This window comes from Rhopalosiphum padi, chromosome 2 (assembly GCF_020882245.1).
Source record: "Rhopalosiphum padi isolate XX-2018 chromosome 2, ASM2088224v1, whole genome shotgun sequence".
NCBI lineage: Eukaryota > Metazoa > Arthropoda > Insecta > Hemiptera > Aphididae > Rhopalosiphum > Rhopalosiphum padi.
In genome coordinates this window covers 13967688-13990103 of record NC_083598.1, presented here as the reverse complement: position 1 = coordinate 13990103, position 22416 = coordinate 13967688, and the positions used below count along the sequence as shown (strand labels likewise).

General features: G+C 26.6%; 1 protein-coding gene and 1 long non-coding RNA gene across 3 annotated transcripts in view; one reads left to right on the top strand and one right to left on the bottom strand.

The window, feature by feature from the left end:
• Positions 1-22416, bottom strand: part of LOC132923472 (DE-cadherin) — a 90458-nt gene that overhangs the window by 30902 nt on the left and 37140 nt on the right. The gene's annotated exons all lie outside the window — the stretch shown is intronic.
• LOC132922104 (uncharacterized) lies at positions 98-9998 on the top strand. Its single transcript, XR_009660985.1, has 2 exons — positions 98-239; positions 9519-9998. It is a non-coding gene; the product is annotated as an uncharacterized LOC132922104 (long non-coding RNA).

Genomic DNA, 22416 nt, shown 5'->3' with positions numbered 1-22416 from the left:
TTGACAACTGTTCAAATTGTTAAAATGATTGTACGCAATATACAACTACTATAATAATTGTTTAGATTATTCATCAGTTGTGTCTATAAAACGTGCGTATTATTGAAAATAAGAAAACCGTTAATTGCATATATACCTATACCACACATTTATTATTTGTATTTATGTAAAATCGTGGTTGTCAAACTTTTAACATTTGTCATGCGTTTCTTTAGTGTACCAGGCAGTCGTTCATCGAGGTAATTTAAAATATTTAAGTTTGTCCTAGTTGTGATTTCTACTAAATAATACATATTATACAAATAACACACACACGATATACATACTATATATACAAAGCAATTTCTACAAGCCAATAAGTCTTACCATATTTCATTTCTCGTATTTACTCAATAAGTAATTTTTACCTATTCCATATTTCACATATAACATCGATCTAAGTTATTAAAACGATGACAAATTAATTATTGTCTATCGGATTCTGTACATTGGCGGCTTATTTGTTTGTTATGATTTTGTTTCAATAATGTGTAGTTGATTGCTTACGTAATGTGTATATTTGAGTTGTAATAAATATAAACTTACGAAAAAACATTTAAGTTATAAATCCTAAACTTCTACACAAATATAGAAAAGAATAGGTGTTTGTAGTTTTAATATTTTACGGTACCACACTTGCCAATTTAATTGATATTTTATAATGAATAAATAACAAAAAAAAAAAAAAAACAGTATATAATACATATAAAAGTAACATATAAATGTACAACTTAATGAGAAAATAAAGATAATTTAGATTTTAAATGTAAAATATGTAATAAAAATAATTCAATTTTACACAATATTATATTATTATAAATGAATGTTGTTCGGGATACAAGTTGTACAAGAATATATATTAATACACCAATTAACAAAATGTCAACTCAAACACGAGATCGGTCAATAATTAATATTCAAATTAATCATCACGGCGCCAACGTGAGTACAACACATTAAGTGTATAAACGTACAAAGCACATATTACGCTGAAAATTTTAATTCAAAACTATTGAAATGGTTATAACTTATAAGTTATACCTTATAACTTTATAAGACTTTAAACAAAATCTAGTTTATCGGCTAATGAATTCATAGTTGATAAGTTAGCGGTGTTCTTAAACAAAGTAGTTACACTGTTAATAAATAATATAATAATATATTTCCATTATTTCTTACTGCTAGGATTTTTATAGGTTTAAACTCAACGGGTATAGTATTCCTATGTAGCTTTTCTTATTAATAATAGCAACATTTTGGTGTCTCAAAATAATATTATGACTGTTTAAATTACATTATACGCATTGTATAATGTTAAAATCGTTTAAAATTATTGAATCACGCGCACACATGACACATGTTACATTATGTTACGTTCACCATGTTATCCGGAATAAACTTATTGTATATTTACCTACTATAAAGTCGTTAGTTTGTGTGTACACAAGTCGAAAAAATCCTGCTCTCCTTCCAACGTAATAGAAAAATAACAAGGAGATACGATAAAGGAGTAAACATCGTATCTTACCTAAACCAATATGATATAAAATGAATACATTATACCAGCAATATAAAAATGTATATTTTAGTGGATATTCATCCGAAACAACGTTACTAAGACGACATACGCCTCGTTATACTATATGATTAGTAAAGTATACATATATCATTGTTATAAAAATAGACGCATATAGATATTATAGTATTGTTTTCAGTTTAAAGTATAAATTCAAAAAAAAAAATTTTACTTTTATGATTCTACATTATATAAGTCATTACATAGTTCTTATTAGTCAAACGATTGCAAAATAATTGTTTATGTGATTATTAAACATGTTTCGAACATTATTCAAATTACGATACAGGATTGTCGTTTACAATGAACTACAAAACTATACACGCCATCTACAAAAAATAATATAATAATATTAAAAACATTATGCCTTGATACCAATTAATATGCGCAAGCAACACATTTTAATATTTTTACCCAATACATGCTGTTACTGATACTATTTTAATAATTTAATAACGTTATTTATGGACTGTTTATTGTTGGCATTTTGGATTAAATGTCAATAAACAACAATTTTACGAGGAAAGTAACAAATGAGAAAAATCAAATTAAAAGTTTTTGTAGTATTTAAATTTATATTGGTATGTAAATGTAATCCAAATAAGAATTTCCAACTAATTGATTAACAGATAAACAAAATACTATTTATTTATGAAAATGTGATCTGCAACTAAAGAAATTAATATGTTTATATATACATACGTATATAAGCGCTAATAATAAATGCATGTCTGAAAATGAGCTTCTTAATTAATATGGCTAATTAATAACCTATTTAGTTAATAATTCCTAAAATTTTGTAGAATATAATAATAATAATAATATAAATAAATCACTATGTTGCGTATTATATTCAATGACATAATATATAATATGTAATATGCATATATATGCAAGTACCTACAGCTTGAAGACAGTTTTCCATCACAGCTTGAATCGAGTTTTAAACTTATCACAGAACGATGGTTTTAATTATGAAAGCAGAAACACAGATTGTATAGACAATGTCCAACTTCGGTATTTTTTTAAATTATTCACTAAGATAACGAGGAATGAAATTATTTCAACAAAATTCCAAGCTCATCTTGTTTATCACGCGATATGCTTTCATTTTCTCTAGAGAATCATCATATTTTGGTTTATCTGACGGAAGGTCGTAGATTTATTTCTGATATTTAAATTGATGGATAACATTTGTAGTTGTACATACGTTTCCGAGACAAAACGAGAACGCACGATGATATTAGACTATAATAACAACATATATCAAAAATAGTAAAACGAAGTATGTTTTTATGTATTATACATATTTACTCCAACAGTGGATTCTAAATATATATTTACATATTGTAATAAAACTAATTTTTAAATTTCATAATAAAATAGTTAACTATTATAGAACCTTTAACCATAAATACTAAGCAATATACTAAGTATATAACAAATAATGACCAAGTAAGGTTCAAAGAAACATTCAAAAATAAAATATTAAATGTAGTTATTATGAAAAAAAAAATTTTTTAAATATAAAATATGACCCTTAGTTCAAACAAAAAATAGGTTTTCTACTAAAAATTATTCGTGGATGTTTTTTTTTTTGTTTTAAATCGTATTATTAATTAAATAATACATTTTTAAAAATGAAAATATACACATATATTATATATAAATCAACAACGATGAACTATATAGGTATTTAAAAAACGTATTTAAAAGGAAGTCCTTTTAAAAAAATAATAATATAATAAGCCTATTCAATGTAATTATTTTAAATTGTTTAATTGAATCATAAATTAAATCTTTTAAATAATAATACTATTACACCGATTGAATTAATTATGGTTTGTAGGAAATCAATATAATATATATAATACTATTTAGGGCTAATTCTTACATTGTTGGTCTGTATGTCATAATATTGATGCCAAAATTTTACTTAGTATACATTATCTACCAATTTGACCTCTCAAAATCTAATTAACGTAGTTAAACGCATTTACGGAAAATAACAAACAAAAAAAAAAAAAAAAAATTCATCGGAGCATGCAACTATATTATAGTGTATGAAAGGTAATACAAAACGACCATTAGGTTAAAAATTCATAGAAAAATATATATTTTTAGTTTTGAATAGAATTAAATATCCACTTTAATATTTTTATATTTTTATTTTTGAAATTTGCAGTCTATAGTTTTTGTCTTTTTGATTAGAAGAGGGGACATTCAAAATTATAAAAAAAAATGTCTAAGGTATTTCTATTGTGAAGAGCAAATTCTTCTATATAGCCCAAACGTTGGAGGAAATATAAGGCAGATGGTCTTGTATAATATTTTATAATAGGTACCTACTACCTACCGATCACATTATATATATTATACTCCATGACAAAAGCCGAAAACCATTCAGAATATTATTCTTTCTGTATTCCACGCCTGGTCATTGCATTGTCATGTGCATGAAAACGCACACCATACTTCTTACCAAGTTTTGACAATTATTACTACTTCAACATTGGTTAATAATATTATGTATGTTGCAGAAATAGAATTTATAATGTTGATTTTATTTCTATTTTATATTTATCATAGTCTATTCTGTTACCAATGCATATATTTTTTTTTAATTTACAAAAGACAAAGACACATCTGACGTTCTACGTTTATCGTTAATACAATTTATAAAGTATTATATATATATATTACTAATATTACTTACCACGATAAACGTATGGTTAATAAGAGTGGCCGATAATATTGAATAATGATACTCGTATTTATGTTTGTGGGGCTATGTCGTTTTTTATGAACGCATAAACGTTAGTCCGCTAGATTGTATTACTGTGACAACGATACTAATTTAATTATGTAATAATATAATTGTCTAACGCATGTGACACATCGGGCTAGAACACGAGCGGCTGTAAACAGATATCTGGGAAATAGGCGTGGACAAATAGTAAATACTATTTATATTGCAACTCTATGGCAGAGTTCAGACCCGATTACACAAAACACACGCACTAAATAATATTATACACGCGGTACAATATATTATTATAAAGGTGTAATAAATGATGCATAAACGAAAACCGAAAAAACAGTCGACACGGAACAGTGTCGTTTTGTTCTTTTCAGCGTACGCGACCATTCACGGGAAACTAATACGGTCCATAAACCACTGGTTTATATTATGATGTGGTTAATTTTTCATTTGAACCTTGAAACAAACGGAGTTTAATCACAAAATATTAAATCCTACGACTTTATAATTTTGCTAATATTTTCGTGAAATATATATATTTATAATGACTTAAAGCAAGAGTGCGGTGGTTTTAATAATTCACAAGTCAATTATATATATATAAGTATATTGTATATTGTATTATTATTTAAAGTTTCGCTAGTAAAATAGGTTTTGCGTAATCTTTTTCTTCCAACATTTTCCAATGTAAATTTCTTGTTGAGTTGTCATTATTTACGTTATCATTTCTCTAATTTACGTTTCACTATAAGATAACTTATTCGAATTTTAAATCTTAATGCAAGAACACAATGTATAATAAATATTAGCTCTGTAATGAATGATTGATTTATAAATAAAATCAATAGAGATTGAACAAAAAACGCGCAGGAAGGTGGGGTGTGTGTATTATAGCGTGGATTTTTTTTTTTAGTATGAAACCGAATTAATTATTTCAAACAACTAGGTGGTTTAAAAAAATATTCTAACCAATAGAAAAATAAAACCCAAGCAAAACAGAAGTACAAAGTAAAAATGCGATAAGACCGTAAAAAATTACCGACAGCAGGCAGCGGATTTTCTGTCGATCCTACGAACGTGCGTATAGGTAGGTATAGGTAATATAATAATAATCACTCATACCAATGCAGAACCTAACAAGGTCATTTCGGAACACTGTACACGACCATGTATGTGTATTAAAATATATATGATGTGTGTACCCAAAAGCCTGCCGGTTTCGATAAAAACGTCCGATACGCCAAATTGAAACGCTCCGGAATTCCCTCGGAACTCATCGATATTCACGGCGCACAATTCTTTTTTTTTTCCTGAACGACAAACGTGACCGACTCATCCGCAATAAAAGCACGAGGACGGGAAAAAAGCGTATTCTCGTAGGGGTTGCAGGTGGTGGGAAGAAAACTGTACAAACAACGTGTATGAAAATTCTATTATCATCGTGTGGCCAAACATATTTTGTCACGACCCACTCCGTTTAGAGCAGATATCATAATAATATATTATATCGTTATTTACAAATATTAAATAAGCACCAGGCTAGTGTGTGTGTGTGCGCGCGCGCGAGAGAGAATATTATAAGTATATCACTCAACCTATCAATGGTTAAACTGGCAAAAAATTAAACAATTTTTGAATGTTTTTGTTGGGTTATATAATTATCTTACATCATGTGAATATTCAAGTCAAAAAATAATAATACGAATACACAACGAACAACAGTCATTTTTGTATAATATAGTAAACACTTAGACAATTATTATGTATAATATGAAAAACACAATTTCTTGACAAATCAAATTTATCTTAGAGCATGCCTTTTCAAACGAGATTTAAACGCTAAAATTAAATTATGTCTTTTTCAGTTGTTATTTATTATTATCTAATGTGAGTGTATGCAACGTTCTAGGTAAAATTATTAAAACAATTAATGAAATATTAAATTAACATTTAGCTCGTAAACAATTTGAATATTGTTCAACATAGATGTGATGAAATCCACGAGTAAATATTTTTAGGCTGAAATAACCAACTAAGACATTTCATTACAATCTAATAATGGTCTTTAAATATATATATATATATATATTATACAGCTGTAGTAATATATATATATATATATATTATACAGCTGTAGTAATCGAAGAAACATGGCAAAGGGAATAAAAGTTGGCTGACCGCCATTAAACAGTGGTTTATACGGATATAAGAAAACACTAAGGGATGTTACAACAACCGAAGAAATTCGATTTTGTTTTGAAGGTAATATTACGATTTTGCTACAAATATGGATGCATTATTGTCAAAAAATGTATATTTATAGCTAGGTTGAATTTATGAGAAAATATCATCAGGTGATTAATCATTAATAAAACTGTCCGTATAGAATAGTATTTTATTTAACAAATATAACAATACTTTTAAACAATACCAAGAAACCGTTCATATTATATTACACTATTTTCTACATTCGACAAGCTATCACACGAACTTTAAACCGATTAGCAAAACATTATATTATTACCACGGAATAATTGACTCACTTAATCAGAACTCGAAAACCGGTGAAAGATTTTTAGTTTATTAGTGTAGCCAGAATTCAAACATCCACCAAGATGTTCAACTCCTGCAGGTATAGCAAATCCATTCCCCATAAGAACTCATGTATTACTAGAAAAGTGAGCCTTAAGGTTATTCTGTGTTATTATTACTATCAATTCCAAGAAAAGAATAAATACTCAATATACCTATTATAAGTCTTGAGAATAAAAATAATAGTAATAATGAATAAGCATATTCATTATTATTTACGTCATTAACTCAGGACTCAATAAAGTTTTAGTATAAGTAAATACAATTTTGAGTTTTTTTAGCATTTGTACAAAAATTACAAATTGATTAAATAGAATATTTCTTACGCGCTTTTCTTGTGACTTTGTTGTATTCAAACACACACATTCGATTGATTTTTTATTTTATATAATAATTTTAAATTGTTCTACGATAAAATATTTCTTTTTGAGTTAAGAATTTATCGCACTCAAAGTACGAATTATATGCACTCTAGTATGATAAGTCTTAATGTACCTAATAACGATATTGCGAATATATACAAAGCTTAAATAAGAATTTCTTTCAGTCTGCTGCAGATATACTATATTCAGAGCCGTGCCGTTAAGATTTGGCGCCCAGGGTAAAATTAAAAATATTCGCCCCCCTACTTTAATTTTCATTATGCATTTCAATTTTTTTGGCGCCCCTTTAAATCATACGCCCGTGGCGTATGCCCCCTAGGCCTCCCCCCACGGCACGGCCTGACTATGTTCGTACTCATAAGTTATACCTAGTTAAAATTAATCATTTTTGCGATCAAAATCGTTTTTTTTTTTATAATAACTGAATAATTTTACTTTATATTGCAAAAGATTTTACACCTGAATTTATATTAAAAGTAATTAGGTACATTTTTACTATCATCACGCCTAAACTTTCGTTATAATTTTGTAAACAATTACGTCAATTTTAAGTAAAAAAAATAATAATGCCATCATTAAACTAAGTATACAAAAAACTAATATCATATTAGAGACCATCATTTTTTCAGCCTTGTATAGAATAGGTATTTTACTTGTCTAGTATTTGCCGTGTATAGGCATTTGTGTATGTGTTCTCGTTAATATACAATATTTGATGATGTTATAATAATATATATATACACAACAATTTAACAGTAGATACAAACACACCAATACAATTTTAAATAGCTGCAGGTTACATCAGGTATTCGATTGATACGTGTTGGACCGAATCCCGGGCGGGTCTCGAGAATCGTTGTAAACAAATGGCGAGATAGAATCGAAGGCGATAATGATGTGTACTCGCATATTATATTATATTATACGCGGAGAGACGCCAAGTCGAAATACACTATTAAGTTCATACAACTTAATTATAATAAACATTTTGTACATTATGTTACATTATTTGTTAGTAGGTCGTCTGTAGGTACGATGATAAATATATTATTATGTTATCCTACTACAATGCGTACCTATAATACATGGTCGACGAACGATCGCACGGAATAATAATACATAAAAAAGATCACATCTAGCCGTGTCGAATGAACACTGTGTAGTATAATTAAGCAGAGTGGAATAAACGAGTGGTTTAATTGTATATAAAATAATATGATATGCGAAATATTTCGATTTATATTTCCAGCACAAACAGTCATCCGAATAACAATTTCAAGCAGGACGGATTGATGATGTGCGTGTCAAACGCAACAACGATACACGCGCGTGTCGTCCTCGCCGAAGGTCTTTTTGTTTTCCCGATGAAAAATCTGAATTAACTCGTTCTCAACGTTCATAATGCGTACTACAATGTGCAACGTACCTCCTGGTGCATTCACTGTGAATTACTACAATATTCGTATCAAGTTAAAAAAAAATCACGCGATTTTTTCTTTTTTTCTTTTTTACCATCAACTAAATTTATGTCATATTAACCAAAAATAATATAACATATACGCGCGCACACGCACGTTGCGCGAGCAACGAGTATGTATCATATAATAAATCTACTCACAAGTATATATATAATATTTCTGTGGTAATGAAGATAGGAATTTATTTGAATGTGCATACAAGATTTCAATAACATGTCAAGCTCACGATAGCCAATTGAATGCATGCAAAAACACCTGCATTCACTGTTGGTACAACAATCAATTACCCAAAGTTAAATAACATAAATATTTAAATTCCCGAATGTTCTCATACATTCGCCTAAAAGTTATGATGAATTACGAAACATGATACATAGACTTATGTTTACCCGCTGCATCTTTATGTTGTTATAAACATCTTCTTATACTATGTGTATATACATCGCACATAAGTAATAATAAAATACAGATTGGGACTTATTAAAATCATTTTTTTCTTTTTTGTATAAATAATATAGCAAGAATGAAGTATGTAAAACGAATCCTTATATGATAGATATAATGTATAATATGGATATAGCTATTATATAGTAGGTAACTTTAAAATTTGGGCCCAAACGAAATGTTTAACGCTCCCCTACTCATCCATGTATTATATAGCTAACATAAACCAACTTTTTTTTATTTAGTTTGAAACCGACGACGCCGTGGAGACAGCTTTTGTATTACGTCCGCGACAACCTAACCTAACTTTACGTAAGGCGGCGGTCTGAAGAGGAAAGTGCATTCGCCTTCCAAAATTGTATAATTTTGAATTATTAAAAATAAATAATAGTTTAATCGTTTATGATGTATTGTTAAAAGAAAAACATCGTATTACTTACGGCCACCCAAGCGAAATGGGCCCAGGTGATATAGGTCTGATCTAACCTAAACTAACCCGCACCCTCTAATCCCTCTTAGGTACACCACTGGTTACAGTGCATGATTATAACAGTGGACTGTTACACAATATTCGTTAACATTTAATCAATTCGTTGGTATCTTTGATGCCGAAATGAAGAAATTTATCTACTTATCATTTTATCAAGGTCCATATTTTGGTGTGTATTATATTATGTAATAGAAAATATTTTCATTTACACAACATGTTTGAAAATAAAAATAAAGAATTTTTGTTTTTATATTATTAATTATACATAAAAGTACCTAAACAAGTAATTTTAAATATTACTAAATATAATTTAAATTTAAATTTTGAGGCGCTTTGAAAATAAAAATGTCGCATTTAAAGGGTTCATACTTTTCAACGTAGATGAATACGAGAATTATATCAGTATACAAATACACTGGCAAATGAGTAAGTCAAAAAAGTACTTAATACAAGAAACAAGTCAACAAGCAATCTCTTTGTGTAGTGAGGATGTATTTCTTTTAACGAGCATAATGAATTTGTGGCATTGTTTAATGAGAATAAGAATGATTTAAACAGAGCAATAAAATATAGACATGTGCTATAGTTGCGTCTATAGTTGTTTTAGTACATAAAAAAAAAAAAATAATAATAATAATAATTACTTATTTTAATACAGATAAGAATTCTATTTAAATATATACATGTATTAAACATTGGTTTGTAAATATAATGTACAAAATAAATATCACATAATTGTTTTCATTTTTAAATTAAAACTTCAAAATATTATTCTGAATATCTCGAGAATGTACCATAAATTATTTAACGTTTAATGATACAATAAACGTACAACGAATAAATCATTTATATATTTTAAATACAATTATTAGTCGAGTTTTAGAGTATTTTTATAATTCATTATCCAGATTGGTACAATAATAAGTACATAAGTACAAACAATCCAAACTTAAATTGTATTTTATTAAATCACATATGCTTAATTTAATTAACACTGTGTGGAAATCTTTGCAGTGTTGAGATAATTAGTACTCAATCTAAATATAGGTATATTATATACTATGCTTTCAAATATAAAGGTAATATATATTTATTTATTTAAAGATGATATTATATATTACACCCTTGTACATGGTTGTGTATATTATATAAGTATACTGGTATCCTGAGTGGTTAAGTACTAAAATATTGAAAGTAAAAAGCCTTTCTACGGTACTCGAAAGTTTTTGCGTCCATTAATGAATTTCAAGTAAAAAACAGTTTAAAACTACTCCGAAACGTTCTACTGAAGGTATACACATTGTGTAAAAGAATATTTATTTGAGTATTTATAGTATCTTAAAAATACCTTAAGTATACCAAGTAGTCAAGTGGTCACGGTATAGAAAATGGAATACGTACATATAGTTTTCAGTAAATGTATTTAAAAATGACTATAAATTATCTATAACTACGAGACGTACCTATTATTTTCTTTTTAAATATCACAGAGGAAGACTAAATATTTTTTGGTATAGCTATATAATATATTATAATATATAGTAGCTCCGCCAGACAATATAGAATTAAACAAAAAAAAATATAATATTTCTACTAATACATTTATCACTATTGCAGGTCTATGTACACATAAATAATATGATCTTGTCTTTTAGAGATTATATTTTTATTTTATTTTCCTATAAACCGAATTCTTTAATTGTATTAGGTATAATCATCACGATTTTAATACCTAACGGATGCAGTTATATAACTTTAAAATACATTTTTGGATACAACAATGAAATATTTATTGACTCGAGATGGAGTAAAGAAACACTGATTGAATAACATACATGTATATTGAAGTCGTGTTCTGGTGAATTTTCGAACCCCGCACTCTATACAATGGACTCCGTGATGACATTTGGCCGAGCATTAGCATAATGTATACACAGAGTATGTGGATGACATCACTAAACACACATTGAAGCCGATCGTCGTGTACACAAATACATAGGTAGGTGGGATTATTTATACACGACATTAAATATACCTACACATATTAACTACGCCTATATACGTACAAATATACATGCACATCTGTATATTATAATATATTATATACAAACTTGGCAATTTCCACACAATATAAAAAAAAACTCAATTTTAATCGAAATTCAAAAATATAATATTATACTATAATTAAAATTATCGAGTTAAATCAACAACATTTTGCTAAACAAATATAAAAAAATTTGGTTAGGTTAAATAATAATATACTCAATTGCCATTATAATATTAAAATAATCGGACAATTAACACGTCTGTTTGATTCGATATTGGTCCGCAGCAGAACACGATAATAATAGCGATCAGTGTTGGTAATAGATTGGTAATAGATTAAAGAGTACCTACACATCATGTTTACAGAAAAAAAAAAATGTTTATTTTGAGCTACGATTTAACTCTCATCAAATGTGATTTAAAACAATTTAATAGTTTATACTATTATTACTATTCGTTTGGACCACGAGAATATGAACACTGGACAAAAGTATTATTTTTCGTTGGTCAATTTAAAAATAAAATAATACACATAATATTAAAATAAAATTCCAAATACACGGTTGAATTGTTGACGAGAATATTCAGCAGCACAGTTATAAGGCATAAAGAATATAAATGTATAATATGAACTTTATTACAGAGAACTTGGTGGGGCATGATTATTTACATTTTCTCACATCGGCTCTGCGGGAGTGGGAACTGAAATATGAAACTTGTATTTCAGCCTGCTTCCCCTAACCTAATCTAATCCAACCAGGGAGTTTTATGGACTGCCTGGATTATGTTTCCAGAATACTCGCATAGAAATCATGTACAAAGGGGTTTTTCACCTACGATCCAGTATAGGTGAATTATATACCGTATTATTATGTATATACTTACGTAGAATCAAACTGCTAGTCTAGTCACTAGATAATATATATAGAATGGAAGGAATTTTCGAAATCTGTAAAATTGATTGATTTTTTGCCGATTATGTATTTCTGTACCAATATATTTAATACTAAAATATTAATTTACCTCTTAGTGGCGTATATAGCTATTAGACATTTTCAAACAATTAACTGTTTGCTGCGTACAGCCGAAGGGCGGTTTACGTATTATCTTATGCACATGCGATAGACAGCCAGAGATATTATGTAAGGAGAAATATTATAACGTCAAATATAACCAAACATTTAAGTTAACAAATTCGCTAACTCTGTTAACTAAAATATATATTATATGACCTCGCAACAGTAATAACCCACTAATAATATACTTAGTTAACGGCGACACAAAAAACAAACAAATAGGATACGGAAAATCTATATATATTTTATACTTGTATGCACTACACCCGAATAAGATATAATATACTGTGAATAATAAAATTTAAGTCAGTAATGTGCGGTACAAATAAATAATAATTATCTTTATTAATTTAGTGTTAATATCGATAATAGATTCCAATAATAAGAAATGTCTTTTTAAAATGTGATAGGTACTTTTATAATCTAAGAAAATATAAATATTGTGTTAAAACAATATATTATTGTGATAATCGTAATATTATATCGTACATTTTTTAAGAATATAAAAACTATAAGCCAATTTTGCACAGTATAAATTCTGACAATTGTTTCTAAGTCCCTAGATAATTATTGATGATGATTATGCCGATTTTTTTTTCATGTACTTGTATTATTTCTACAGTTTCCTCTATGTATTTCGTATTTTTTTTTTTTTTTTTAAATGAAATAATTGACCACCCGTGAAATTAACCAACCCAGAAAAAGGAGAAAATTAATGTTTCTTTGATCCCTAGACGTTGCAGAAAGAGGAGGAGATGTAGTATAATTTATTTTTTTAATTTGTTCCATTTCTAAACAAACATCATAATAAACTAATAATCAATTTTGTGTTTATTTTTCACATAAAATTACACGTATTGTATTCTATTGAAATTCACCATTTCAAAAAAATATTGCAAGTTATATATAAAAAAAAAATCTTGCAATTATATCTAAGTGAAATAGGCTACATGCAAACGAACAAAACTAGGGTCCATGTGTAAAATCATAACGCAACCTACTTGTATTAATGCATTAGTAAATTTGTTAAGCATAAAAGGAACAAAATTAGATTTCTTCAAAGCACAAAAAAAGAAATCACAAGATAGAGTATAGGTATACTAAAGACTGCAAAACACATTTGAATAGTTTTTTATTTTTCTTTGTACTAAAAAATGTCTATTAACTGGAAAAGCCATAAGTATATTTATATATATTAAAAATATGTTATCTAAATTTAAAAATCAAATAGAAATATATTATAATATACGTAGCCCTTATCAATTTATCAATGGACATATAATATATGCAATATGTAATATACAACCAAAAACAATTTTTTATACTATTTTACTGTGTTTTTTTTGACTTAAATTTAATCTAAAATGGATTTTAATTTTTATTACCTAGCACTTATCCGTGGTTAAATCAAAAACAGCAATAGCATTTACGCAATTATAAAAAAAAAAAATTTCTGTTCCTTATACCTCCTATATAATATCCTCCAATGATAAATGGCGTATCAACATGCAGGTACCCCAACATCAATCATATTTTCTATCAAAACATATATTCACGGAATGTAAAGACACACAAGAAGCCAGGAAAAAAAGATTGACATACCAGAACACATTTACGACTCTTTTGGTCCCGATAAAGATAGTATAAATGTAGTGATATTATTCACCAAACATATAAACTTGTACAAATTAGTTTATGTTTAATAGTATATAATAATAAAAATAAAAATAAAATATTGAAAAATATGTAATAATTAAGAAACTAAACCCACAAGCCAACTACTGAGGCATTAAAATTAACAAAATAAATATCTACAATATTTTCTACGAAATAAATTTATTGAAACTACAATGTTGTAGTAACCTTAACAAAACATGCGATTAATGGATGTAATAAAATACTATTATATTAAATTTTGAAGTATCTGAAAACTTCTAGTTGGACAGCAATTTTAATTCAACAGATTCGCAGCCCTATAATATACTTATAAATTAAAAACTAAAAATAAATGATTTAAAGATTGGATGTTTTTTTATTCGTAGTTATTTAGAAAAATAAAAAAGTTATGATACTGATACGTTCGTCGTATTAAAAATATCTCAACTATTTTTACGCAGCACATTAACCCCCCCCCCCATCAAATCGTTTTGTGTGATGTGGTGATCAATTGCCCTTGCTTCACTCACAAAATCACATCATAGATAATTTAAACGATTACTATTATCACTTATCAGTAACTATTTTTGAAGTCAAAGGTTCTTAACAATTTAACTGTTACAAAATGTGTATATACTTTATCGGTATAAAACGTAATAGGTTTCTTATGTGATTAATATAAAATATAATAATAAACATAATATTAATATAACTAAATATATGCAATATACGCATAATATATTATATATATATATATTAAATAATATATATATATAAAGGTAGAAGTCGTTGTAGTTTCTCACTTTAATATTTATATAAGTATATAATATATATTAAGTATTATTAGGGGGATTCGATACAGACCTCTTTGTTATTGTAATTCTACCGATTGATCTAATGAAGCTACAAGAAATCTGAAAACAAATTTGTATTATTTTAATATAATTTTTTTGGGTTTAAGGAGATAAAATCAAAAATGTGAGAAAGTTGACGTCAAGTAGACTTAACAAAAAATTCAAATTTGTTTTCAGAGTTATTATCATTTCACTAGATCAATTAGTATATTAGTTACAGTATATAGTTGTTAATATAATATAACATCCGACATATATATCTTAAAGGATAGAAAAAGCAATTGGAGTGTAAAAATGTATTTTATGAGGACATGAAAAATATTATAATTGAAGTTTAGATCTCAACAAAATATTATAAAATAATGCTGTAAGTCACATAACTCAACTATATGAATACAGTATTACAACAACCATATTATATATGATACATTATAACGTTACGGTTAATGTGGTGGCCACGAGTACACCCCATTGAATAACGACGATTGGCACTTCCGTTTAAGCAGGTCTACACTGAATAAACGAATACGTAATGCACGCAAATCATACCTGTAACAGATAAAATACACAATCATTTAACCAACATAATAATATATTAACATATGAGTAGTTGATGAGGGGTATTAATTAGGGCAATCTATATTTAGGGGATGGTTGCCCGTATAAATTTGACCCGAGAGGGTAAAGGCGGTATGTGTGTGTGTGTGTGTTCATCATTCAATCTTCCTTAGGATAAACTACACACACAACACAAAATGCAATGTGTGTGACGGAAACGAAAGGTATATCATTTACTGCGATGAGATTGAGTCCGATAAGCTGCGGGCGCCGTCATGTGCACAGCACGAATACGCGCACGTTCGAAATTCAACAAATTCACACACGAATCGAAGTTGTGCGGGCTCGCCGACCACTGTTGTGATTCGACCGCATTTAAGGTTCAAAATCACACAATACAAATACACAACTTTTTCACCAATATAATTAATAATATATAATTTTTACATAAGAAAATGTATTTAAATTTATATTACGACTCGTAATTACGAGTACTTAAAGATATAAGGCATAATCACATAAAAATAACGATGATTTGTCAACAAAAACAGTGTTGGTGGTCAAAAATACTGAACTATTTATTATTTTACTTAATTTATTTACTATTAAAACTTTCAGGACACTGTTTTTGTATCTACATGAACGAAATGTTCTTATCGTAAACAATTTTAATGAAGATAAAATGTGATTAAAATAATCACTATAGTTCACTTTCCATTTAACAACTACTAATAGTTATTATATATTTAGTGATATCACTAATACCCGATTAATACAATTTTCGGTAAATAATGAATATTTACTGAGTATTTATTTATACAGTATGTTGGGTAAATTTGTTATTTTTGAATTTTGATTTTGCAGAACTATAAAATAAGATTTATATTACCTATCTATAGCATCTATACAAATTATAAAATATAGTTAATATAAATAATGTATACACAATTTTAAATAGTTTATATTTTAAAATCATAATCATTATTAGAACAAATAAAGTACCTATCTATTACATATTAACAAGGATAACAATTAATATTTAACAATCGTCAATCTAGTATAAATTATTAGAACTTAAATATAAAATAGTTAGTCGTCAAGCAACAGGTGGGTGATATAAACCACATTGTATACTCATTAAAATACTTATATTCATCATACTGTGGATAAATAAAAGATTTCATTTTCAGTCCAAACAGGTAACAAAGAACAATAAACAATTTTAATGTAGATACACAAGACAGATTTAACGATATAATTTCATTTTTTAATCTAAGTAACGAAGAATAATAAATACTGTACCTATCTGAATATTTTTTTTATGTTATCTTTCATTTTATTAACATTTGCAAACTTATAACATTTATTGGAATAATCGCAAAATACACTTTTTCCGTCTTCATGATTGTTAACATTAAGATAATATTTTCATACAATGTACTTTATTACGACCCATGCCTTAGGTATACTAAATTGTATAGGAAACTTAAAGTAAGTGGCAAGTAAATTAAAAATTGCAAAAACTTTTAAAAATTGATAACATAAATAATAGACAGTATCAGAAAATAAATTTGTATAGCTAACAAAATGCAAATAAATAGAAACATGACTACATCATAGCTATAATCATGATAAAACTATTACAAACATCATAAAACAAGATAAATCGATAAAAATGACAACCTTGTAAAAAAATCTCCAACTAAATTTTGAGTAGGTAAAAATTCTTGAATACTTACCCGGTAAACACAAAATATTTATCCACCAACCGGGTCTTTACCGATGGCATAAATCTAGTTATAGTATTAGTGTATGTTCACCGATTTTCTAAATCTTTTAAAATTTAATTTAAGTTTTAGTTACAATAAAACAATTTTTTTTATTTATAATACGTCTTCAAGTACGACTTAAGGTACTAGGTACGCAGATTGACAAAAAAAAAAAACAAAATCTGGTATGCTATATATTTCTTTTTACATCATGGTCTGTCTGCGTAAACAACATACTATAGGTCTTTCTACAGTATATAACTACAGAGGAAGGCGATAAACTCTTTTAATGAAATGAACATAATGTAAGTGTATCCCGCAGACCGTAAAATTACAAATAAAAACATGAAAAAAAATGAAAAAACCGTATTTAGTATTTCTTTGTCTCCGTGTACACACATATGACGGTCAAACACAGTATTAGGCGTAAAATGTTCCCACGACCACAGTATGAATTTTTGAATAGGCCAACCATATAATAAAAACATTTTAAATAAAGAGAATGGCGAACAGAAAATGCCAACTACTATAAAATATATATTTTTTTTTTTTGTAACTAAGAATTGATTTATATTAAAAGCAATTTGTTAAAATATGTTTATTAAGCATGCTGCATAGCATACATAAAGTGATTCACAGAGCATACTCCTCAAATTGTTTCTCTTAATAATGCAAATACTCTAAAATTCTGATTTTTTAGTATTCTTTAAAACCACATTTTCAAATATTTAATTTTTTTATATCAATTAAAAAGTGTCCAGTGGCGATACAAATTTCGTTTTTTTTTTTTTTTTTTTTTTAATAAAATCACTCATTGTTACTTTTAATGGTTTAGATGACCTTTTGAAAATATTTATTTAAATCCAAATTTAAACGAATAATTTTTTAGTTTAACTTTGTGTTTTAACGGTATGATTGGTTAGAACTTATAGAGTCAATGATTTTATTTGAAAACTAGTTATTTATTAATCTACAAATATCTTATAATTTGTGAACATTTTCTAAGTAATAACTATGAAATTAAGTTTTATACATCTACAAATTCTATATGTTTTATATATATGAGGCTATTAGATATTATAAGCACTTTTATTCTAAGTACATCATGTATATTTGAATAACTTAGAAACTACTAATTATAATTTCAATTTCGATTTAGATACATTAACATTTTCATCTAAATTATCGGGCATCGGCTTAACAGTAAAAGTTTAATTCATATTTGAGTAAAAATTATATTTATAAAAAATGTAAGTACCTAGATATAAATTATAAAAATCAAAGTTTAGAATAAACGTTTTATTAAAGGGTGAAAGTGTACAAGCATGGTTGGTTAATCACGCTGTACACTATAATATTACACATAAGTATTATTAGCGGTTATAAATTAGTATATATTATAACATTTATAACTATGCATAGGAATTTATTAAACAATATGTGATAACCAAAAACATTGTTGATGGTATATTTTTTGATATTTTTTTAATTAGGTGATATTATATACTAACTATCAATAATTATTTCCTTAACGTTTAACGACCAAAACAAGTATTCACGTCCATTTATATATTTATGAAGTAGTATAAATTGCTTTATATAATATAGTGGTAGATTAAGTTTATGTGGAGGTTTATATATTATACAAAATTCTATTAAACTTGAAAGATAATAGTAGAATAGAGGTGTATACTATACACAGTAAATTAATGAGAAACGACAAATTTACAGTGAACAAAATGTAGACATTAAAAAGTACTGTAAACGATCTCGGTAAAGTCATTTAGTTAAAATACTTGGACTATAGTCAAATATTTGCTCATTTTAATTGTTATTATTGAATAATGATTTTAATACAGTAAATACTAAATATATATAATACATAAATAAATTGCAAATTAGTAAATGAAGTTTATAAAACAAAATTGATTGTACCTACATTCAACTAATCACATATTTTCATTATACATATATATATTATAATAAAATAAATAATTTCAAACTCAAATATATATAAAGTACTCTTGACAATATTTTCGGAATAAAATAAATTATTCTTTATTGTATTGTTTTTATTAATACAAAGTTTAGTTAGAATTGGTGAATTTATAATATTCTTAACATTTTTAAAAAATATTTGTTTCACTAGTTTTCTACTAATATTTTTGGAATAGACTTTTTTCTGCATACCTATATTATTTTTAAATGTCATTACAAAAAAAAAACATTTATATATATATTTTGCAGTTAATAATAATTTAAAACACAAAATCAATACAATTTGTTTTAACCTATCTGATTTAATAACTTAATCACTTACTCTGTTTAAAAACTATGACATTATTTATACAAAACATTTGATCTATTGGTATATTATATAATGAATTATAGATTGTGAATCAGTTTTTTAAATGCGTGTTTGTTTGAGTAACAAACTCAGAAAATTAATAATTATTTTATTTAATTTAAAAAAGAACAAAGAGTATAATATAAACCAAAAGGTGTCTAATATAGTTATCAAAAAACACAAAAATATATGTGCTTAAAAATTCAATATAATACTGTATTATTGAGTATCAAAATATAAAAACGTTTTGGAAAAAAATAATGTGTAAGTACCTACATAATTTCTAGTCTAAATAAGACATAATAATTTTTTTTTTAACTTTATTTTTTATCGTTATAAATGTTTACATTTTATATGCTCCCAAGCACGGAACTCTAATGCTTATGCAATCGACGTCCATACAAATTAGCCATACTAAGATACTGATCCTCCACAACAGTAATGACGGGCATTAAATTTACAAGTTCCATATAGGATTAACCAAATTTATACTACACAAACATTAAATTGCTAATTCAAAAGCCTCTGCGAGTTTTGTAAACATAATAGTTTGATAGACAGATGGTTTCTGAATTCTTGCAAAACGAAAATTCTAAATTACAATAAACATCTATACAATAATAATAAGGGTTAAATATGGTTTTGGGGTATGGGGTGGTTTGTGAAAACCTCTTTCAGCACATAAATTCTACGTTGATCTTTTTGTAAGAAGTAACACAAAAACACAGTAAGGAGGAAAGGAAAAAAATCTCATACCGAACCAACCAACCTTGTGACATTATTGAACGTATAATGTATATAGCCTTCGAAATTCCGAGACAAGATCCATGAAACAATAGTGCAATTTACAGAGCGTATGTGTGGAATTTAGATCAAAACTATGCAATACGAATATAAATAAAAGAGAGAAACAATTACACGACTTTATGTAACATAAAATGTTTACACTGTGCCGACAAAAATGTACAGTGATTTAAATTACATTTAGACCCATTAGTGAAACTAAAACATTTATTTATAAATTAATGTTTTTACTAAAATTACTTAATTTTATTGATATTATATAAATACGGTTTATTTTTTTACTTAACATCATATGTATAATAACTTAAATAAATTATCATTATTATTAGGTAAGTATAGTTTGTAAGTACTTGGTTTTTCCATCATAAACATAATAATGTACTATGGACCAGTAGGTATAACTATAGTTAAATAAAACGACAAGGAAACAGCAGTAATAATTGTTTTATATGATTTATTGATATAATATCATTCAAAATGCTTATTAATGTAAACTTTTAAACTTTCAAAGATATTTAAAAATGACTCTATTATTGCCAATACCTATCAATTTGTAATGTTTTGTAAATGACGAATCACAGAGAGAGATAAAGGTAACATGGTTTAATTAAACATCATAATATTAATAGTAGGTTTAACTGTATAAGTACAAAATACTGGAGACTATCATTAAGTTTGTAAATTATAAGTTATCATTTAATGATTTATCTTCAAATATTTGGTGTTTTTCTATTATTGTAAATTATATATAATTAATATGTAATTCGAGAAAACAATTTGTTGATAATTTCTTTTTCTCAAACACAATGACCTGGATAAATATGAAATCATAAAATTATTTTAGTGCAATAAAATATAGAAGTCCTGACGCATTTAAAAATAAAAAATAAAATAATCATATTAGAGTGAAAAATATGTAGTTAATATGCCATCACATGATTTAAATTAGATATATTAAAAAAAAATTCCATTTCAATGACAAAAATATTTTATTGAAAATATGTACAAGCCGTAGTCGTTCCTAATAACACAAGCATTATAAAATATTACAACAGGCTTAACTAATTTTGATAAAAAAAAAAATTAATAACTTTTAAAACGTAAAAAGAAGGTTACCTTTGTGTCAAAATTAACAATACATCTTTATACATAGTCGGTTCAATAATATCGTTTAGTTTTCGGTCACGAATTTTCGTGTGGTAACTGCTCAGCCGAACAGTTATAGTTGGCACATCTTATTTTTATATTCACAAATAGAGAGGCAACTTTTTATTTTCCTAATGTATTCGTTCGAATTCACTTTTTTAAAGTGTATGAAGATTTTTTGTCAACTATTCACACAAATCAACATAATTTACATACTTGATAAAATCATAAATATTGATTATAAATTATATATTAAAAATAATAAAATTAATACATGCAATATTATTGAAACTAGGCAATGAAAACTTTTTGAATAATACAATATGCTTACAATTAAATAAATAAAAAAAAATCTAATAAAAGAGATTTGTTCACAAACTCAACATCCATTTTGTAA